Source organism: Mesoplodon mirus, assembly GCF_964341445.2.
Source record: "Mesoplodon mirus genome assembly, chromosome: 3".
In the NCBI taxonomy this organism is placed as follows: Eukaryota; Metazoa; Chordata; class Mammalia; order Artiodactyla; family Ziphiidae; genus Mesoplodon; species Mesoplodon mirus.
Genome location: NC_138978.1, coordinates 136,486,295 through 136,509,535, shown reverse-complemented (window position 1 = coordinate 136,509,535; position 23,241 = coordinate 136,486,295). Strand labels below are relative to the sequence as shown.

Genomic DNA, 23,241 nt, shown 5'->3' with positions numbered 1-23,241 from the left:
ACCCCCACCCCCACTTTCCCCCCTTGGTGTCCAGTATGGACATTTTAACAGTACTAAGTCTTCCCATCTATGAGCATGGTGTATTTTTTCATGTTTCTGTCATCTTTAATTTCTTTCATCAATACCTTGTAGTTTTCCAAGTACAAGTTTTTTACCTTCTTGGTTAGATTTTTTTCTAGGTAGTTTATTCTTTTTGATGCTATTGTAAATGGATTGTTTTCTTAATTTCTCTTTCTAATAGTTCATTATTAATGTATATAAACACAACAGATTTTTGTTAATTTTGTATCCTGCAACATTACTAAATTTATTTATTAGTTCTGACAGTTTTTTGGTGGAGTCTTTAGGGTTTTCTCCATAAAGTATCATGTCATCTGCAAATAGTCAGTTTTACTTCCTCCTTTCCAATTTGGGTATCTTTTATTTCTTTTTCTTGCCTAGTTGCTGTGGCTAGGATTTCCAATACTATGTTGAATAAAAGTGGCAGAAGTGTGCATCCTTGTCTTGTTCCTGATTTTAGAGGAAATGCTTTCAGCTTTTCACCACTGAATATGATGTTAGCTGTTGGTTTATCGTATATGCCTTTGTTATGTTGAGATACGTTCCCTCTATACCCACTTTGTCAACCCATCCTTGCATCCCTGGAATAAATTCTACTTGATTATAGTGTATGGTCCTTTTAATGTATTGTTGGATTCAGTTTGCTAATAATTTGTCAAGGATTTTTGCATCTGTGTTTATCAGGCATAGTAGCCTGTACATTTCTTTTTTTGTGGTGTTTCAGTATCAGGGTTATGCTGGCCTCATAAAATGAGTTTGGAAGTGTTTCCGCCTCTTCAGTTTTTTGAAATATGTTTGAGAAGGATAGGTATTAAATCTTCTTTAAGTACTTCATAGAATTTACCATGAAGCTCTCTGGTCCTGGTCTTTTGTTTTGGGGGAGCTTTTTGATTACTGATTCAATCACATTACTAGTAATTGATCTATTCACATTTTTTCTTCATGATTCAGTTTTAGAAGATTGTGTGTTTCTAGGAATTTATGTATTTCTTCTAGGTTATCTGACTTGTTGGTGTATAATTGTTCGTAGTAGTCTCTTACGATACTTTGTATTTCTGTAGTGTCAGTTATAGCTTCTCTTTCATTTCTGATTTGGGCCCCTTCTCTTTTTTTCTTATTGAGTCTGACTAAAGGTTTGTTAATTTTGTTTATCTTTTCACAGAACCAGCTCTTAGTTTCATTGATCTTTTTTTTTTTGTCTCCATTTCATCTATTCAGTATTTCTCATCTGACTTCTATTATTTCCTTCCTTCTTTGTTGGAAGTTTTTTCCTTTCAGCATATTTGAACATATCATGCCATCTCCTTCTGGACCACAAAGTTTCTGATGAAAAATCAGCTGATATTCTTATGGGGATTCCCTTGTCTGTAATTAGTTGTTTTTCTCTTGCTGCTTAAGATTCCCTCTTTACCTTTGACTTTTAACATATTAATTATAATGTGTCTTGGTATGAATCTCCTTGGGCTCATTTTGTTTGGGACTCTTGGTTCTTGCTGGACCTGAATGTCTGTTTCCTTCACCAGGTTAGGGACATTTTTAGCCATTATTTCTTCAGATAAGTTTTCTGCCCCTTTCTTTCTCTGTCCTCCTTCTGGGACCCCTATAATGTGGGTGTTAGTGCCCCTTTCTCTCTCTTCTTCTGCGACCCCTTAACACCGATGATAGTACACTTGATGTTGTCCCACAGTTCCCTTAAACTGTCCTCATATTTTAAAAATATTTTTTCTCTTTGCTGTTCTGTTGGGGTGATTTCTGCTACCTTGTCTGCCAGGTCACTGATCTGTTCTTTTCTACCATCTAGTCTGCTGTTGATTCCCTCTAGTGTATTTTTCAGTTCAATTATTATAATCTTCAGCTGTGTGAGCTCTGTTTAGAACTTTCTTATATTCTGTCTCTTTCTTGAGTTTCTCACTGTGTTCGTTCATTCATCTCCCAAGTTTGGTGAGCATCTTTAGGACTATGACTTTGAATTCTTTATTGGATAAATCACTTGCATCTGTTTCATTAAATATTTTTTCTGGGGTTTTATCTTGTTCCTTCATTTGGAACATGTTCCTCTGCTTCCTCATTTTGCTTGACTCTCCGTCTTTGTTTCTGTGTATTATGCAAAACAGTTACTGCCCCGTCTTGAAGGAGTGGCCCTGTGTGGGAGATGAACTGTATTTTTAACTTTTTCCTAGTTCTTGGTCATCTTATAAACTCTCTCTGTTTGTTTCACTCCCATGGAGTCTAGAAATGCAGTCCCACCCCCATCTGCCTGAGCCTGGTGCTCAAGGAGTGTCCCCTGTGTGGGCTACATGTGATTGTTGCCTCAGGTCGTGTCCCGCGAGTGGCATGAGATGGGGTAGGCGTGGCTGCTCGTTGTCCATGTTTGTCAGTGCTGCACACAGGCAGTGCAGGGCCGTGGGGTAGGGGGTACTCACCCACCACCACTGTTAGCAACTTAAGAGTGAGAGTGCAAAAAAGTGGCACCCACCAGTGCCATCAAGGTAGAGGGAATTTGTAAAAATGGCATCTGCCAGCATTCTGTCCCCAGAGAGAGTCCCAGCCAACTTCTGCCCCTCTGGTAGATGCTTTAAGATTAGCAAGTGAATCTCCTTCACATATGATCTGGGCTCTTTAAAGACTGCTACTTGTTGCTTAGGAAAGAGATGTGGGCAGGAAATATAAATTTTTGTGATGATAATGTTAAAGCCATAATTAGTGAATATATTTATCCAAAGCTTTATGTAGAGTGAAAGAGAACTTGTGGGTGAATCCAGGGATTTGTTGAAGAGCTCTTTGAATATGGAAAAATAGATAAGGACCAGGTCAGTAATAGAAGTAAGTGTTAAAGTGACAGAAACCACCAGTAAGGAAAAGAACATTTCAAGGAGGGTGTGCTTATGCATTCGTGACAAGAAACACTAAAGTGCCATTGAATTGGTAACTGAGAGCTGTTGGTGACCTTGGCAAGAGTCATTTCAGTGGTGTCCTGAGACTCAGAGGCAGATTGCAGTACATTAAGAAGTGAGTGGGAGATTTTAAAGTAGAGATAATTTTTTGGAAGGTTTGCCAGTGAAGGAAAAGAAGAGGGTGGGAGCTAGAAGGGACCGTAGATGCAAAGGAGGGATGACGATGATGATTTTAATAATTAAAGCAGTTGGAGCACAATTACATGCAAAGGGGAAGATGTGGAAGGTACAAGGGGAGGCTGCAGTTGGAGAGGGTGGAAGCTAATGGCTTGGTGGTGACTCATGAACTGATGTGTGCTTGGCTGTTTTGTGTATAGGGGTGGCAATACTGCAGAGAAGCATCCGACTTTATGCCCCCTTCTATTCATCAGACATCCTCATTGCCTCCCCTCTGGGCTTGAGGACCATCATTGGTGGAGAAGGAGAGAAGAAGAGAGATTTTGACTTTCTGTCTTGTATTAAGCTTCTCATCATTGATCAAGCTGACATTTACCTGATGCAGAACTGGGAGCATGTCTTGGTAATGCTGGTCATTAACATTTAGAGACAAGAAGCTCAGTGGTTTGAGTCTGAAATGGTTATTAAAGTCCAGATTAAAACTCAGCTTGGAAATGGAAATATTCCACATTTTCCAATTTGAAAACGGGAAATGTTGTCCCCTCTTCTACCCACAAGTTGGTCAGTAAAGTATCCAGAAAGATAAAAATTCTTGTCAACATTTTCAAATCTCCAGAAAAGATTTCTTCCCCTTAAAAGTTGCTTCTAGTAATAGACCAGTTTAGTGTGGTTGGTTGGTTGGTTGGTTGGTTGGTTGGTTGGTTGGCTGATTGATTGAAATCCCTCCTCACCAGGAATGTTTTTATCTAAAATAGTTCCTCCTATTTATGCTCGTTCTCTTTTGTTTGGTCTTCAGTGGAGATGGGAAAACATTGCTCATGATTTCTTAATTTGTGATGTTTTACAGAGAAACGTAAGATGTTTTTGTCCCCCTACTGTAATTTGTACTATAATTTTTTTTCTCCCTCTCAACATACTCTGCAATGTTTTGGGGTTTAGGATTGTGCTTTGGAACAATCCTCATCACAGAACTATAGGTTTATTTTTATAAGGCATGTGAGAATTTACCTTTTCTACAACCCCAGGACTTGGAGTAAGTTTGGGACAGATAAAGGGGAGTACTTATTTATAAAGTAGGGAATAAACTTATAGTACTTGTGACCCTTCAATATACATTACAAGGTAAAAATATGATTAAAATAGAACAGGCATGTCGATGGTTGAGTCATCTTTATTTTGAGCAAAAGGCACATGTAGTCACTCCGGGAATTTTCTAACGTTTTGGGAGCCAAGTCATGGAAGGACAGCAGCTCTGTTTTCCGTGTCATTTCCCTTCCTGTCCAAGTCTGGAACTGAGTTGCTTATAGAGTGACCAGAGTGGCATTTCAGAATTTCCTTTAAAAGAAATATTCTGTATAGGTAGCATCTTGATCCTTTTTGAGAGATCCACAAGGTGGCCAGTTTGAGCTTTTCTTCTTGTTCGCTTGACTATGGGCAAGTCACTCACCCATCTGAGCCTGTTTTCTTGTTGTAATTTGGGAGATGATAGTATCTACTTCATGGGGTTAAATAAGATGATGGGCTTATAGAAAGGTTAGCAACGCCCAACAGGTAAGTGTTCAATAAGTATTAATGGAGTATTACTTCTGCTCAAAGCATTTGATGAACCACATGAACCTACTGCCCTTGGACTCACATGGGGTGGACTTTTCTCGAGTGCGCATGTGGAACCTCAATAATTGGTCCAAGTACTATCGTCAGACGCTGCTGTTTGGGGCCCTGCAGGATGCCCAGATCAACTCTGTGTTCAACAAGTACTGCGTCAATGTGCAAGGCCAGGTGGGTTCTCTCCTTCTTTCTCTGAATTTTCATGAAGTATTGTGTATTGTTTGGGTCATGAGGCAGAAGGAGAGGACAGCATTTGGTCAACAATGGGGATAGCTCACTTCCTAATGTTCTCACTGACTCCTGGCAGGTGGCTGTGAGGAACGTCCCGATGACAGGCTGCATCAGTCATGTCCTGGTGCAGCTCCCACATGTCTTCCAGAGGATGGAACCTGAAAACCTAGCTTCAGTGATTGATGCCAGGTACATTGGATCCCTGGGGGTCACAGAGAGGGATTTTACTTGGGCATTCAAATTTAGAATTGTATTCCACGTTGGCTTTCTTAGTTACCATTTACGAAATGAAATGAGATAATTGAATCCAATCATGCCATTGACAGAGGAGGACACTGAAGGCCAGAGAAATGGTGTGTTGTCCTAGTTCCAATAGTGTCAGGGTTAGTAAATCAAGGGTACTTTCCCCTAGACTGTGGCATTTTTAAATTACATTAATTTTTTAATGCCTCATGTCAACAACTTAATTCTAAGCCCTTCAGGGCAAGAACTGTTTTTCTAATTCTCTATGTAATTTCCCCGTCTTCTCATTGTGTTTAGTCAGGGGACCCATGGTAGCAGAATGGTGCTTAACACATGGTAGGTGTTCAGTAATTATTTGTTGACTGACTGATTGACAACTGAATGAATGAATGAATGATACAGTTACGTACTTCCTAGAATAATTCTCTGGGATATACCAGCATCACATCTATCCTTTATGATGAATAGTGTTGGCACTTACTTTTTGATGCGCTTAACAAGTTTTATCCCTATATAATCTCTTTGCAATGAGGTAGGCCAAATTGGCCTCTTAGGGGAGGTAGAAGGAGATTGTGACTTGCCCAGGGTCATGCAGTTGGCAGTGACACTATGGCTCACCTCTAGACCACTGACTCTCTGCCCTTTGCCTTTCCAAATCAGGTTTAACTTTTTCGTCAACAAGATTTTGCCTCAGTATCGTGATGCAGTCACGTCTCACACGCTTATCTATGTCCCCTCCTACTTTGACTTTGTGCGTCTCCGAAATTACTTCAAGGAGGAGGAACTGAACTTCACTCATATCTGCGAGTACACCCAGAAGTCTGGTGTCTCCAGGGCCAGACACTTCTTCCTTCAAGGAGAGAAGCAGTTCCTGCTCCTCACAGAGCACTTCCATTTCTACAAAAGGTAAAGTAGGGCCAGGTTTCAAGTGTCCTCTCTGGAGGGTCTGCTTCCAAGTGCATGGTGGGCTTTGCTGTGTTATAAGGTCCTCCCTTGCTTCACCTCCTGCAGACAAGCCAGAGTCTGGGGGGCTGGACAGACTTTTCTTGATTGGTTGGTTGGTTTTCTTTCAAAATGGGCATTGTTGGAAAAGGTGGTAGAAACGAATGAGTGACTACAGCATAACCTGTATACAGATCTGGAGTGGGTCCATACTTAGGGTACCTCCTGTAGCTGTGGGTATACCCCTCAAGAAGGATATTACAGAGTTGAGCAGCTCTCAACTGAATACAGGAAAGGGAGGAACCTGTCGTAGAAGCACAGATGAAACACCTGGGGACTGTGTGGTCTGTGGAGATGGAAGTTGAGTACAGGGTCAGTGTTCAGAAAGCTCTCATTTGTCCTGAGGCAGTGCACACACACTTCTGCACCAAGGAGAACCAGGACTAAGGGGCTCCTTGAAGTTTAGGAGAAGCAAAAGGTGAGGGGCTTAGAGGTGACTATTTAAGGGCTTCAGGGTTTGCTTCTTGCTGGCATCATTATTTGCTTTGTTCCAGTGAGTTGTTGTTTTCATTCATGTTGGAAATGGTATTTTGGGGGAGTTTGCACTCAGCAGGTCTAAAGAGCCCTTAGTTTTCCAAAAGCTTGATACATCAATGCAAGTCCTTTAAATGAAGTGGATGGATTGGAAAACTTCCCAGCGTGATTGTCTGTAGCAAGAGTGAGCTAAGCTGGGATGAGGACTGCTCTCAAGTAGCAGCTTTTCAAGGAGAGGGCATGATGTCAAAGGAGCCCTTTCTCTTAAGTAGGCAGGACAGTCTTCTGTCTTACACTGTTCATTTATTGACCAAACTGTTTTGTCCCCAAAGTCACTATAAAGACAAACCGAACACGTGCCATTAGCTTTGTACCCTGGACCAGGTTAGTGGGTGTTTAAGTTGAATGGAGATAATCTGCAACTGCCAATTATCTCAAGGTTCCCAGCTATAGATTTTTTTGCTTGAGAGGTCACCAAGGTGATGATGGGTATTTTGATCTGCAGTGTCTTTGTGATTTGATTTTTTCATTTGACCTTGGGAAAAGTACATGTATTTTACACTTTAGTATCCAGCTTTAAAATTCTGTATTTATATTCTCTATGGAAGTAGGCCGTGTTAGACATATTGCAGTTCATTTGTGAGCTAGCAAAAAACTTTCATCCTGAGGATTTGTTTTCTTTGGGGAGATGAAACCAGTAGAATCTTAGGATGGGATGGGCATTTGGTCATGATGGCCCTCCTGAGGGGAGGACAGTTCACAGTTCTTTCTCTGAGCATTATCAGTGGGTTAGCACAGGAAGGATTCTTAAGCAGGGGGCAATCAGAAACTCTGGAGGTAGGATTTCTGGAGGTGGGAAACGCTAGTGGGGTGTTTCTGAGTGCTCCCTGCCCCAGGGAGAACCCCAGTTATAGAAGTAACAGACCTCGCCTTTATAGACTGTATGCAGGAGCCAGCCTTGCAAGTCAGTTGTGGTTGCCTCATTTATCTTTAACAGTTGTCAGGTAACATAGACATCGGGAATGTCCTTAGTTTTGGGTCCTGTCACAGTGTTACGCCATATTTGTAGGGGTCACCGAAGACCCAAAGCACATACAGGAGAGGAGGAAGGCAGGGGAAGAGGTGCAGAAGACCATGGGAATTGTTACTAACTGCCCCTCTGAAGAGGTTCTGGTCACGTGCTCTTATTTCCAGGAGATGCCTAGTCTCTACTGTGCACGAATTGGTCCTAAGAGAGATTTTCTTGGGTTTTAAATATAATACCTATTGGAATTGGTTTTGTTGTTTTATTTTGCTTTAAAAATACTCTCATTGGGCCTCCCTGGTGGCGCAGTGGTTGAGAGTCCGCCTGCCGATGCAGGGGATACGGGTTCGTGCCCCGGTCTGGGAGGATCCCATATGCCACGGAGCGGCTGGGCCCGTGAGCCACGGCCGCTGGGCCTGCGCATCCGGAGCCTGTGCTCCGCAACGGGAGAGGCCACAACAGTGAGAGGCCCGCATACCGCAAAAAGAATAGAAAAAAAAAAAAAATAAAAATAAAAAATACTCTCATTATAAGAGTATTACACAATTATTGTAGAGAACCTAGAAAATCTAGGTTAAAAAAATGGGATCACCTATCATCTTACTGATATAAATACCCATTTTGGTGTATTTCTTTCCTGTCTCTTTGATGTAAAAAACATGTGCACGTGCACACACACACAGACACAGGCATTTTAAAAAGGACACCAACATTGGGATCACAGTGTACACATTTGGATTTTTCTTTCTTTTATCTTGAATGTTTTATGTGCTTATTGAAAAAAAGCTTAAATAAGTTAGCATTTTGGTATATACTTGTATGTTATGGATGTATTTTTAAGTTAATATATATATATAGTTCTACTATATCCTGCCCCCGCTCCAACTTTTTATTTGGGAAGATTTCATTTCAAAAGACACTGTAAGACTATCCCAGTGAACATCTCTAACTCCTTCCACTTAGGCTTCACCAGCTGTTAGCATTTTGCCACATTCTCATGCACCCACATTCTCTGTCTCTCCTTCTCTCTTTCCACTCACATCTCTTATTTTTTCTTCCTGAACCATTTGAGAGTAAATTATGGGAGGCTTCGTGACACTTAACTCCTAAATCTTTCAGCCTGTAGAGCTTAAAAACAACATTCTTTTATCTAACCACAACACCATTAACATACCACTTGACATTACTGCAGTAATACCATCTAATATTTAGTCTGTATGCAAATTTTCCTAGTTGTTCCCAAAATGACTATTACAGCTGCTTCTCACCACCCACCCCCCGCTCCAATCCAGGATTTAGTTAAGAATCCTACGTTGCATTTGCGTGACATGTTTCTTTAGTCTATTTTAGCAGTTCTCAAGCAGGAGCAGTTTTGCTCCCCAAGGGACATTTGGAAATATCTGGAGACATTTTTGGTTGGTACAGTTGGAGGGTTACTCTAGTGGTCTAGTGGTTCAAGCGGGTCAAGGCCTGGGTGCTGCTAGACGTCCTACAGTGCACAGGACAGCCCTTACACCAAAGAATTACCTGGCTTAAAATGGCAGTAGTGCCAGGGTTAAGAAACCCTGATCTAGAATAATTCTCTGCCTTTGTTTCTTGCTGTGATACTGATATGTTTTGAAGAGTCCAGTCCAGTTTCCTATAGAATGTCCCACATCTGGATTTGGCTGTTTTCTTATTATTTAGATCAGTGTTCCCAAACTTTGCTACATATTAGAATCCCCTTGGGGAGCTTTTAAAAATCTGAATGCCCTGGTCATACCCCAGTATCAATTAAATCATGGTGTTTGGGGATGGGGACCAATTACAGGTATTTTTAAAAAACAAATAGGTGATTCAGTGAGCATTAGAGTTCGGGGACCAAAGATTTAAACATAATTTTAGTAAGAATTCTACATAGAGGATATTGTGTACTTCCCCCTGCATCTCCTCAAGAGGCCCAGGGTGTCAGTTTGTCCCATTTTTGGTGATACTAAATGTAATCACTTGGTCAAGGTAGGTCTGCTAAATCTTTACATTGTAAAAATACCTTTTCTGTGTAATTATAAGTAATCTTTAAGGTGTGTATAGCATCCTTTTTAATGGTTGCATAGTGTTACATTGTATGGGTATATAATTAACCCAGTTTCCTTTTAATGGGCATATTGATTTGTTGTTTTCTGTTATTATATACAATAATGCCAAGAGCATCCATATGCGTAGTTGATGGCATAGTTGCCTAGGCATTTCCTTAGGATAAATTTGGAAAGGAAAACTTATTTGTTCAAAAGCTGTACCCAGTTTAAAATTTGCTGTGTGTTGCCACTCCCATCTTCTCCCCTCCCCGGTGAAATACACACTCACAATAATTTATACTCCATTAGCCTATTTCTGTAAATTCTGTAAATATTTCTGTAAATTCTCCTTTTTTCCAGTGACTTGATAGTCAAAATGATACCTCATGGTTTTAATGTCTTTTTCTTGCTTTTCTGTGTTTTTTGTAATTGTCAGTTGAACGTAGTGCCTGAGTAAGTAGCTGGCCTGGACGCCTCTTCTGTCAGGCCACTAGCGTGGCAGTTGTGAATCTAGTTAGGATTTGGTTGTTACCGTCGTTGCCTTCTATTTACCACAAACTGCCAGTTCCTCCAGCAGACAGTGGCCCACTGTGGGGCCCAGTGCTGGAGGGCCTTGTCTCAGTGTCCTGCTCCCCTCTCAGCTTTCACCATGCCCTGCACCCCTGTGCCGAGGGAGAGCCTCTCCCACGCTCCGGCCCCTCCCCCAGCAGCAGGCTGCTCCTGCTCGCTCCTCCCCTAAGGCTTGAAGTGGGGCAGTTGTTCTCCTCCTGGTCCAGCTCAGATGCAGGCAGGTTCTGTCCATCCTGGGCTTTGGAGCTGGCGCTTTCTCAGGGCTCCTGCACCACCCTCCATGGTGGCCAGCCTCTGCCTTGTTCTACGAGGGGTCTTGGTGGGGAAGAGTTCCCTGCATCTCTGCAGTGGTGGCAAACATCTGCTTACATCAGTGCAGGATCTTGGGCTGAACAGGCTTCATGCCCTTTCCCCAGTCTTCATGCCCTTTCCCCTTTCCCCAGACTGCTCTTCTGACTGGATGTAAGTCCTGTGGTGGGGAGGGATGGGGTGAGGGGTTAATGCTCCTCCCTTAGGGCACACAGTTTTGCTGCTTCTGACTCCACCCTGGCAGTTGACCTTTGCCCCCTCACTGGCTTCAGGCTTTAGCTTCATATACAACATGGCTCTGGGAAGAGAGTGAGTTTTCATGTCTGCACCACCATCGGGGTCTCTCAGGTCTTCTGCCTTGCGTCCAGCCTTTCCAGGGCTCCCAGTGGAGACCTTTGGAAAAGCCATCATGACTGTGAAGTAAAGGAGTGTCCGGGAATCCCAGGGATTCTGAACTGTCATGCAAGCCCATAATTGCCCTTTAAGAACTTGTTAAAAGTGTAGCTTTTTTCTTCCTACCCACTTTCTTAGCAGCTGCCCTCTTCCCCACTGTGCTCTGCCAAAGGTGAAGTGGTTCATATGTCCTGTCTTTCTTCAGACCATCTTGTCACTCTTTGGAATTCAGTCAGTGATGGGCTGAAGCTGGCTCATACCAGCTCTTAAGGTATGGTTGCACATCTCTTCCCAGTTCCAAGTTCAGCAACATGACACTGGTAGCTTGAAATGGAGTATTTACACCACAGAAATTGGCAAATGCTTCAAATCAGCACCTATCCTCCCCCACTGAGAATCAGTTGTTAAACACACACCAGGGCACCGTTGAATCCGTTCACTTGGTTGCCCTGTGACATCAGCTGTCTAGGCTCAGGAAAAGGAACACTGTTGTAGATTATCTTTTTCTTGTTAGCACGGGAGCAGTATTCTCTTGAGTTTTCTACATACTAAGCAGAAATGGAACTCTGTGTTTGTTTTGATAACTACTGAGGCAGAACTGTGTTTTTTCAACATCATTAGCCATTAAAATTCCTTTATGGAAAGAGGATGTGGAAAGCTGATCCAAGTAATGGGCTGCAGTTATATTTTGGGAGAGGAGGGTCTCCAGAGAGATCAGGATGAGCCAAGGGATAAAAAGACAAGGAAAACTTACCGTCCATGAATAAAATAAAATTCCCGAGGGAGTCTGACATCAGCCCTGTATGAGAGTCTTAACAGGAAAAATCAGAAACTTGTCAACGTATAAAATCTTTGGTCATGGAGCCCAAGAGGGAATGATTGATCTCAACCCGAACCGTAAGGCGCGTCCCTAGGGTCTGCACCCCCCCCACACCATGCAGCCCTGTGCAGCAGGGAAAGAAGCGAGGAAGCTGTTGAAATTAATTGCCTTCCCATAATGCCTAATGGGTCCTCGGGCAGGATTTTGTAAATGGGTGAACTTGGGACATCTGCCATGGAGTTAACATGTCTACAGAATGACAAGAAAAGACTAATGGGAGTGCATTTACAGTTTATGCTGTTTATTTTATGTACTGGGTCTGGTCTGACCTCATCTCCATTACAGAACACTGTTTTGCCTGATTATAATTAGGATAATGTTAAATTGGAAATGCCTGCTTTTCAAATTTTCTGCGACAGATTTCTAATCCTTGTCTACTATTCTTCCCCACCCTACCTCAGTCTGCTCAGATTAGGCTCAAGAAGTGCAAATTCATTTTATCATTATCTTAAGCCAAACATTAGGAATTCAAATACACTGTCACAAAAAATGAGCCCCTCCAGCTCAAATTTGAGTAACTTTTGGTCTGTGTGTTATTTGTGCCATGGTCTTTCTCCTTGCATGAAACAGCGAGAGTGACTATGTCCCTGTAAAACTCTTCGGTGGCTTTTCCATAAAATTTCTCATGTAGACATAGCCTCTCTTTCTCCTTCTAACAGATACACAATAAAAGGCATCAGGAACCTAATTTTCTATGAACTGCCAACATATCCCCACTTCTACAGTGAAGTCTGTAACATGCTGCAAGCCGCCACCAGAGGAGAGGAAGCTGCCTGGACCTGCACTGTCCCCTACTCCAAGTACGATGCCCAGAGGCTGTCTGCTGTGGTCGGGGTGGAGCGGGCTGCACAGATGCTGCAGTCCAAGAAGAACGTCCACCTTTTCATTACTGGAGAGAGATGAGAATTGGTTGGACAGGAAATGGTGTTTGGTGTGATATGTCATGCTTGATTCTGTGTCTCTTGGACCTGATTCTGATCACTTACACAAAGAAGGGCTGCAACAAGGAAGGAGCACCAGGCAGGTTCTTAGCAGATACTTCTTTCTTTTCAGACCATATATACCTGAAAAGTTCCGTGTAAACCAGATTTTGGTAAAACCCATCTTTCAGAGGTCAGGGGAGAGCTCATGGAACTCTGAGAAGTTGATAGAAGGAATCTTCTACTTGTGAATTTTTTTGTACGCCATAAATTCTTTTGTTGTGATTTCACCTCTAATTTATTACACTTGGTAAACTCTTTCAGATTTGCCTGTTTCTATTGGACACCTTCTTAAAGTGAGGCATGCATTTCTTTGCTTGTGAGAACTGGTTATGAGAAATTGGAATACTTCTTGCTGTTGAATATCATCTTAGTTTTGGATCGCAAAGGTTTTGCAAAACTGTTATTTTTCCCCAGCCAAACTTTTTTAAACCTTAAATATTCTATTTTAATTCAACCTAGAAGAGCACATTCGTTCACTGATCTTTTTTTAACTCCTAAATGTTTTAATGAAAATATATACTTAAAAATCACATTATATAAAATAACATGAATTTCTACCTTATTTCAAGAAATAATTTTATGAAATTCTTGATGTCACAAATTCATCGTCAACATCACTGTCTTCATTGCTATAGTCATTTTTTAAGTCATATAACATAAAAAGGAAAAGAAGTTACACTTTTAAAAACATTTTTAGGGAGTTCCCTGGCGGTCCAGTGGTTTGGGCTCGGCGCTTTCACTGCCGAGGCCCAGTTTCAGTTCCTGGTCAGGGAACAAAGATCCTGCAAGCTGCACAGCGTGGCCCAAAAAAAAAAAAAAAAAAAAAAAAAAAAAATTGAACTATTCCTCAGACAGAAAAATTACCAATTCAGAACCTGAATCATCTGAAAATAAATTGCCAAGTTGCTGGGCCTGTCACTCCTAAAAATCACTCCTGAATTTAGTATGTATTTCATGTAAACAAGGACATTTTTCTATGTAACCTCAAAACCACCGTCAAATCAGGAAATTGCCACTAATCCTTGGGCCCCATTCAGATTTTGCCAAATGTCCCAATAACAACCTTTATAGCAAAAGGATGCAGTTCAGAGTTACATACTGCTTTGAGTTGTCATATCTCTGTAGTGGCCTTTATTCTGAATGGTACCTCAGCTGTTTCTTGGCTTTCTTGACCTTTTTTTTAATTTTTAAATTAAAAAAAAAATTTAAACATCTTTATTGGAGTATAATTGCTTTACAATGGTGTGTTTCTGCTTTATAACAAAGTGAATCAGCTATACATATACCCCCGTATCTCCTCCCTCTTGCGTCTCCCTCCCACCTTCCCTATCCCACCCGTCTAGGTGGTCACAAGGCACCGAGCTCATCTCCCTGTGCTATGCGGCTGCTTCCCACTAGCTATCTATTTTACACTTGGTAGTGTATTATAAATCCATGGCACTCTCTCACTTCGTCCCAGCTTATCCTTCCCCCTCCCCATGTCCTCAAGTCCATTCTCTACGCCTCCGTCTACCTAGCCTGCCCCTAGGTTCTTCAGAACCTTTTTTTTTCTGATTCCATATATATGCATTAGCATACGGTATTTGTTTTTCTCTGACTTACTTCACTCATGTATGACAGTCTCTATGTCCATCCACCTCACTACAAATAATTCAATTTCATTTCTTTTCATGGCTGAGTAATGGACGTTGACACTTTAGAAGATTACAGGCCAGTTACTTTGGATGGTGTTTCCTGTCAGATTAGGTTAGGTTAGGTTTAGTTTATGCATCTTTGGCAGGAGCAGCATAGAAGCAATGCTGCGTCTTCCTCGCTGCATCTCTTCAAGCGGTGCATGATTTCCACCTGTCCCATCATTATGACACTAACTGACCACTTGTTTAAGGTGGTGCTTGCCAGACTTTTCCACTATAGAATCACTCATTCCCCCTTTATTAATTTATATTAATATTACAAGTATGGATTCTTCAGTTTTTATTCAGTGGGTTGTAATTGGTTATTATCGTTATTCCTTTAGATGCTTAAATGGTCTCAGATGTGGCCAGCAGGAACACCTTCAAGCTGGCTCCTGTGTCGTCTTGACACATCCCCCTTTAACTTGGGCATTTCTTTATTTTCTGACACTATAAGACATTCCAAGTTTGTCTTGTACTTTCCCTATTCCAGCCCTGCTTGCTTTAGTGGAAAATTACCTTAAAGCGAAGATTTGAGTGCTAAGTGTACCCAGTACTGTTGTGGAGCCACTGGTCCCAGGCCATCTCAGTGGTCAGAGTTTGGGAATATCTGCATGTGTGTATATGTATACACATACCTATGTGCCCATGACATCTAAATTTATTTCTGTATCCATATATTGAAAACCATGAATTTACACCTTACCTCCAATTTCAGACTAACAACACAGGGTTCCTTTTGTTTTCTCCCTTTCCAAACTTGTAACTCCCTTGTCAGATAGACATGTGGCTCCCATTAGGCTCAGTGGAACAACCCATATTGGTACAGATTTTCTTCCTCTTGGACATGCTTAAAATTGCTCATCAAAAAAAAAAAAAAGTGAAATCACTTTTGGGGTACTTTTCCTGCTAGATAGTTAAATAGGCATTTTTATTTGTCTCTCAACATGGAGAGTAGAACTATTCATTCCATATATAGATGGGTTCCTAAAGTTTTGCAAATTTATAGGCTTAAGCCAGCCAAACTCATGGTACAAAGAACATTTTCTTAAATATATATTTTTAAAATGGAGTATAGTTGATGTACAATGTTGCATTAGTTTCAGGTGTACAGCAAAGCAAATCAGTTATACATGTATCCACTCTACAAAGAACTGTCTTATCCATAGAGTGCCCTGTGGTTATTGGCATATTTGTGCTGTGTTTACCATAGAGCCTGTGTATTATGAGAAAAGAAACGAGTTATTTGCCTAGTTCAGAGATATGAGGAAGAAGGGACTCTGATTACCCCCATCTTCTATTTCCATATTCTTTTCCCTGTGAATTGTAGCTAATTCATGGCTTTCATTATCACTATTCACAAGACTCTCAAATCTCCATCTTCTCTGGACCTCCACTCACATGTGAGCCTGGATTTCAAGTCTATGTATAGCCCCAGAAATACATGTTTTTTTTAAGCATCCCTACTGATTTTAATGCTAGCTTGTAGCCAGCTAACTGCTTCTCGCCTACAGAGAACACTGAGGGTTTCAAGTGCGAACCAAGCAGTATTGCTTCTGTTCCTGGATCAGCACCTGGGAAAGAAGGTAAGCCTCAGCAGTGGCGCTGGCTCCTGAGTTGATTGCAAAGAGTTGACTTTTTGGAGTGGTTTCATCAAAAGCATGCCTTAACGTCAGGTCTCTCACACAAAATAAGGGAGAGAAGAGGGTCTACTGGACCACGGATAACAACACCTGAGCTGGAATTATACACAATCTTGATATTTCTTAGCAAGGCTCATCTTCAGCAAGCAAGTACCTATATAGTGCTGGTAGAAAACAGACAAAGGAATGGTCCCAATCCTGGGAAGAGGTAGAATTTTAAGGGAGGAAGAGGAACTTAACCAGAAAGTAAGAGTTTTAAACTTTTTTTTTCTTCCCATAGTAATAACAACTTAGCACTTTTCTCTTTGAGGGGAAAAAAGCTTTGAGTCATGAATGCTCTCTGCAGCTGGCTGCACCATATGCAGTATTCAAAAGACAAGAACTAGCTAATCATAGAGAACCAGCGGCAGCTTAACAGCCCTCTGCTGGCTTCCAAAGGGCTTATAATTGAGTGCAGATGGTCCCGGCAGGATGGGTATGAATCCCTGCTGACTCCTCACATCCCAGAGGGCCAAGGGGGGCTCATGAAGCCTCCCAGCCCTGATTGTGCCCTCGTGGGAGCCACTGAGGAAGGAGGGGAGGCAGGTGGTGTGAGAGCCTGCTGGCTGCCTCCTGCCCAGCCTTCCCTTGGCTGTGTGGACAGATCTTCAGGCTGCAGAGTGTAGCTTTGATGAGTCTAGGGTCTCAAGATTATAGAAGTCCTGGGGTAAGGGAGCAGGGTTGGGGGTTCTTTATACTCATTGGAAGAGCCTCATCGTGTAACCTGCAGGTGGCTGCAGGGCGCCAGAGCCTCGCGGAGGAGGGGTGTGGTGGGCACTGCACAGACTGCTGCTTTCAGGGAGCATCCTCCTGGGGGTGGGGCCCTCACAGCCGGCCCGGCCTCTCCTTCCCATCTCTTTCCCAGCTTCTCTCTTTAAAGGAGTCATGGTAGTCATCCTTGCACCATTCACAAAAAGCTTTTCTGGCTTTTCTAGCTAAACAATTCTAAACAAATTTCAGTCTCATTCAAAAAAAAAAGAACTTTTCTAGCTAAGTAGAATTCTAAACAAATTTCAGTCTGCTTTTAATACCAGAGTCAGTGAATTGGGAGTAGATACACAGATAATCCAAAATTCATGTAGTCTTTGGAGGGAGAAAGAGAGAATGAACCTACCACGTCTAGCTGACAGCACAAAGTGCATTTCTTTCTAAAGACCTGTATTTCTTCCTCTTATACCATATGCTCTAGCCAGAGCTGCAATAAAATTCTATGTATTTTATGTCCTGTTTCTGAGCTGAACACGCGTTCCTATCCCCTCATCGATTGCCTTGTTTCTGTGAGGACCCTCCTTTCTTCAGATGTGGGAAGGAGTTCTCTCTGCATTGCTTGCATCTCAGTATAATTCCTGGATTTGCCTTTCACCTCTGGCCACGTTGCCATCATTCCTGTGGGAGGGAGGTGAGAGCATGAGAAAGAACAGAGGTCTGGACCTCAATCAAACGGGCTGGCTGTCTCAATAGTTAAGAGTCCTATGCGCCAAAGGAGTCAGGGCTGAGATTGGATTGCTACAAGGCTTGCTCGCCCTGCACAGAGAAATCTGAACCTGGTGGGCAGCTCCACCTAGGTGTCACCCTCACTGCTGGGCGGAACACCTGCACTTGCTTGTCCTCCTGGCCCCCACAGTGGGCGGGGCATGGCACAGTCCGGGCCAAGTTGTCATGGTCTTCAGGCTTGGGCCTCTGCAGCTGGCTGGGACTGGTGGGAGCTGTAGCCTCAGCTGACAAGGGCAAAGAAGGCAGTCTTTGCTGCTTGGCTGATTTGGAAGCTGTGCCGAATTCCTGCCCATCTGTTCTCCCAACTGAGCCAAGGCCAAAGCTGTCTAGCTCTTGACAACCCAGGGAATGACATGGAGCCCTGTGTCCTGCAGCCCTCATTCTCACTGCACCCTGCAGCCCCTCTCATCTGTCAGTTTGACTCCCCACAGAGATGGCCCTGGGCTCACAGCTGCTGTTTGCCCACAGATGTTCATGGATTTCTGCCTTTTGTGTTCATCATTTTTCAAAACCAGCCCTGAGCTGGGTGCTGACACCAACATTACCACCAACCCACTGTGGCTCTGTGCAGGTCCTCCTGGCCACCTCTCAGCTTTCTCATCTTTAGAAAGCGGGGTACAATCTCCACTATCCTGACAGAGGGACATGAGAGAAAGTAGAAGAGACTGCTGTTGTTTGCCCTGTACTCGCCTCCTACTTCCCTAGTAAGAGGACCCTGGATTTTATTGGGTGACAAAGTGCCCAGTCCCCCTTGCGGTAGGGTGTGGCCAGGGAAAAGAGCACTAACCTTGGGGCAGACTCTTAGGAGAGCTCTTTGAAACTGGTAGGAACACCACTTTTTCCTCTTGCTCTTCCCTTTTTCCTGCCTGCAACACAGAAGTGATGGTGGAGCCAAAGGGCAGAAGGAGCCTGGCTCTCAGGTCATATCCTGAAGCTGCATCCCAGCTCTGCATGGTCTCTCTTCACACTTTTCTGTGAAAACCTAAATCCCTCATTTGTTTCAGCCACTGAGGCCAGGCAGTATTGTTGGCCTCAGGCTGTATTGCCAAGTCCTAACGGCTACAGAGGACAAAAATGGGATCACAAGTCCTGAAGTCCAAAGGCTCTGCCTATTCTTTCTTCTTTCTTCTTGTCTCTGCAGGAACCAGCATAGAGATTGTGCTTCAAGGTTGACGCCTGGCCATTTGGTGACAGTGCGGAGTGAGCGCTAAGACGTGTCTGGCTTTGTGCCACCACTTCCGTCATCTCCAATCCAACTGGATCTGTAAGAATGAGGGAGGACATATGTCTCCTCATAGGGTTTATGGAAACTGATGGTGGCAGAAAAATAACTGGCAAGAAAACAGACTTCAATTCTCTGAAAGTCGGCGACCACCTGCTTTTCATTTCTTCAGGTGTATTTCAAAGCAAAACTAGGAAATGGGTCCAGATCCCCAGTTTGGTAGCAACTTAGAGGTCTTGTGGTCCAATCTGCTGCTTGACCCCTGAGTCGCCTATAGGTTGTCTCTGAGAGGGAGATCAGCTCAGTGCGTCGTGACCACCTAGAGGGGTGGGAGGGAGAAGCAAGAGGGAGGGGATATGGGGATATATGTATATGTATAGCTAATTCACTTTGTCATACAGCAGAAACTAACACAACATTGTAAAGCAATTGTACTCCAATAAAGATGTTAAAAATAAAAACAGGACTATCATACAGAGTGAAGTAAGTCAGAAAGAGAAAAACAAATATATATTAACATATGTGGAATCTAGAAAAATGGTATAGATGATCTTATGTGCAAAGCAGAAATAGAGACACGGATGTAGAGAACAAATGTATGGTTCCAAGGGAGAAGGGGCGGTGGTGGGATGAATTGGGAGATTGGGATTGACATATATACACTATTTTTTAATACTTTTTTTAACATCTTTATTGGAGTATAATTGCTTTACAATGGTGTGTTAGTTTCTGCTGTATAACAAAGTGAATCAGCCGTATGTATACATATATCCCCATAGCCCCTCCCTCTTGCATCTCCCTCCCACCCTCCCTATCCCACCCCTCTAGGTGGTCTCGAAGCACCGAGCTGATGTCCCTGTGCTATGCGGCTGCTTCCCACTAGCTATCTGTTTTACACTTGGTAGTGTATATATGTCCATGCCACTCTCTCACTTCATCCCAGCTTACCCTTCCCCCTCCCCATGTCCTCAAGTCCATTCTCTATGCCTGTGTCTTTATTCCTGTCCTGCCCCTAGGTTCTTCAGAACCATTTAAAAAAAATTTTTTTTTCTAGATTCCATATATATGTGTTAGCATATGGTATTTGTTTTTCTCCTTCTGACTTACTTCACTCTGTATGAGTCTCTAGGTCCATCCACCTCACTACAAATAACTCAGTTTCGTTTCTTTTTATGGCTGAGTAATATTCCATTGGACATATATACACTATTAATACTATGTATAAAATAGATAACTAATGAGAACATACTGTATAGCACAAGGAACTCTACTCATTGCTGTGTGGTGACCTAAATGGGAAGAAAATCCAAAAAAGGAGATATATGTACATGTATAGCCGATTCACTTTGCTGTACAGCAGATACTAACACAACACTGTAAAGCAACTATATGCCAATAAAAATTCATTAAAAGAAATAACAGGATCTGAACCCAGGTAGTATGATTCCCCCAAACCCACACTGTTTTTCACTAGTTGATGCTTCTCTAAAACAAAAACAAAAAAGCACTCAATAGATTGTAGCTATTATTATTACTACCCCTTTAAAAGGAGAGATCTGAAATTGTTGAACTCTTAAAAAGACGGAGGATTATAATGCTTTCTTGGTGGTGGTAGCGTTGTTATAAACAAACACTAAGTTGTTTTGTATGCCACCCTTCTGGATTGTATGACATTCTAAAGGGCGGTCTAGGCTTCTGAGAAGCTTAATGCCTCATATAGCAGATGATTATTGAAGGCATATTTTTAACTTGTTTGCTGCTCTGTTTATCCTTGGTCCATCGAGCTTTACCCAGGGAAATTAAGTTCTTAATATCAGGCCAAATAAAAATTAAGAAGATACCTTTTCTTGAAACATGCACCTACACGGAAAAGCAGCATAACAGTGTTTAAAATCATGGACACTGAAGCAAGCCTTCAGGCCTGGGTTCAAATCTTTGCTTTGCTACTTTCTAGTGATTTTTATGAAATTCCTTAAACTCTCTGTGTCTCAGTAGCCACATCTGTAAAATGGGCTTATGGTAATAGTAATACCTGTCTCTAGAGTTGTTATAATAATTAAGTTACTTAAGCCATGCAGGGTACTTAGAACTGCTTGGCACATAGTCACTGCTCAGTCAGTCTGAACTAGTATTACATACAGACCTTCCGTCCCACAGCACAAAGCTAAATAAAAGAAAACAAAGGAAAGTCGTGGGGCATCAACTTCTGTTTTGGGTTATTCTTGTCTATAAGCCTTATTCTTTTTAAGTGAGTGAAAAAGAAATTTTGAGAGAGAGGGCTTCAGAAAATAGCTGTGGGGATTTTACTCAGCAAATTCCAGGGCTTAAGGACAAGGAAGTGTGACATTTTAATGAGTTATAAACACCAGGTGGTGCTGTAAACAAGTTCAGTAACAGGCTCTTCACCTCCCCTCTGGCTGCCTCTGGGCTGCCACTGCCCTGTGCCCTCTTGAGCTGAAGAGACCCAGAAACCCAAGCCTCTTTTTTTTCTTCTTCTTCTTTTTGAAACAATTCCAACACATAGGAAATGTGAAAATTCAAAGACAGTTACAAAAACTTGTGGTATAATTTAATTGTTTATAAGTTAACCCCTTTTAAAAATGAGTCCACAAATAACATGTTTATTTCAGGAAACAGTTTGTATAGAGCAGTGTACATTATGTTTTAAGAAATGGAAAATCACTACTAGGTGCAATCCATAATTAAACTCACAGATAACTGTTAAAAATTAACATTTTAAACACCCCAAATTATAATAACTTGATGAATAACTTCCTTTGGGAATCCAACCAAATTTGTACGTATGAGGCCCAAGTCAAATGGTCCCCTGCTTCCCCTTCACCAAGCTCTGGCTACACCTTTTGTGCAGAGAAAAGACTGGGCACATGACTTGGAATTCTGGTTGCTTGTCTGAACCTTCATTATAGGGGGGGTCAGAGTTTTCCTCATAGAGAAAACTGCTGGGTACTTTCCTAGCCTCTTATCCACCCACCTCTTCCAGGCCTGGCTTGTCACTCACTACCTTCTTGAGACTATCCATTTCCATACCTGCCCCAGAGCAGATGCCCTCCTAACACTTCCTCCCTCTTTGGTCCTCCTCTTGGGAATAGTATTTCCCAGACCAAAAGATAGCAGGAGGCCATGGGGAAAGAGAAGTAAGTTAATATTTATTGAACACCTACTATGGGCCAGGAACTGTCCTGGGTGCTTCATCTGCATCATCTCATAACAACCGTAAACCTAGTATCTGTCACCATTTTTTTCATGTGGGGGAAACATGCTTGGAGAAATTAGATATGTAAGGCTTCCAAAGTTAAACAGCTAGTTAGTGGCCAATGCTGCATGTGTTTTCTGTCATCCCCATGAGACTGAGAAGGAGGTCAGGACGAGCGGCTCAGATGGAGATGAATCTGCAGGGGATTCTTTCAGTCTGTGGCCACGTCTGGTCCATTTTATTAAGCCCAGCAACTCTTAAGCATGAACTCTTCTCTCTGACTCCCTTCCCACGGCTTTACTTAGTTCAGGCCTTTGTTAGCCTCTTCCTGTGGTACAGTCCAGACTTTGGAACCTGCTAGCTTAGGCTTCAATGCCAGCTTTACCTTTTACTGGGTGTGTGACCTTTGTCAAGTTGCTTGCCTTTGTCTTACCTCAGTTTCCTTATTTGTAAGACGGAGATAATGACATCTTTCTTAGGAAGGAGAATTGTGAGGTTGAAATGAAACCACATACGTACTTATAGATCTCATCAAATCCCGTTCTCTCCCTTTTGCTTGGACTGCCTACTGATTCATCCATGCTACAAATATGTACTGTGCACCCACCATGTGCCAGGCATTCTTTTGGGCACATAGGATAGACCTGCTTCCTGCACTTGGAGAATTAGAGTGCATGGGGGAGACAGGAAATAAACAACGAGAAGCTAGATAAAAATATAATTTCAGATGGTGCTAAATGCTGGAAGAAAATAGAGCAAGGTCAATGGATAGAGATCTTTGGCTATCTTGTTTCCTCTGCACAGAATGCCCTGTCGCCACTGTGGAACTCTTACCTTTCAAGACCCCCTTCAAATGATCCCCCGCCCCCGTCTACGGCCATACCACCCTGAACGCGCCCGATCTCGTCTGATCTCGGAAGCTAAGCAGGGTCGGGCCCGGTTAGTACTTGGATGGGAGACCGCCTGGGAATACCGGGTGCCATAGGCATTTTGCCTCCCGCTGCGGCTCCGCCTTCTCCTTTAGTCGCCCGTGGCGGTGGCCGCCAGCTCCGCA

General features: G+C 42.6%; 2 long non-coding RNA genes and 1 pseudogene across 3 annotated transcripts in view; 1 reads left to right on the top strand and 2 right to left on the bottom strand.

The window, feature by feature from the left end:
- The window catches only part of LOC309799858 (U3 small nucleolar RNA-associated protein 25 homolog), a 29,791-nt pseudogene extending 15,675 nt beyond the window's left edge, over positions 1-14,116 (top strand). The window contains exons 8-12 of the transcript in view: positions 3,332-3,534; positions 4,728-4,910; positions 5,047-5,159; positions 5,874-6,119; positions 12,579-14,116. The product of the transcript in view is annotated as a U3 small nucleolar RNA-associated protein 25 homolog (transcript). The remainder of the gene's footprint in view (positions 1-3,331; positions 3,535-4,727; positions 4,911-5,046; positions 5,160-5,873; positions 6,120-12,578) is intronic.
- LOC309799861 overlaps positions 1-23,241 on the bottom strand; it is a 110,960-nt gene that overhangs the window by 10,822 nt on the left and 76,897 nt on the right. The gene's annotated exons all lie outside the window — the stretch shown is intronic.
- On the bottom strand, positions 13,662-19,637 carry LOC309799864. The gene is made up of 2 exons (XR_014293369.1): positions 18,539-19,637; positions 13,662-17,643 (listed from the first exon to the last, which is right to left on the bottom strand). It is a non-coding gene; the product is annotated as an uncharacterized lncRNA (long non-coding RNA).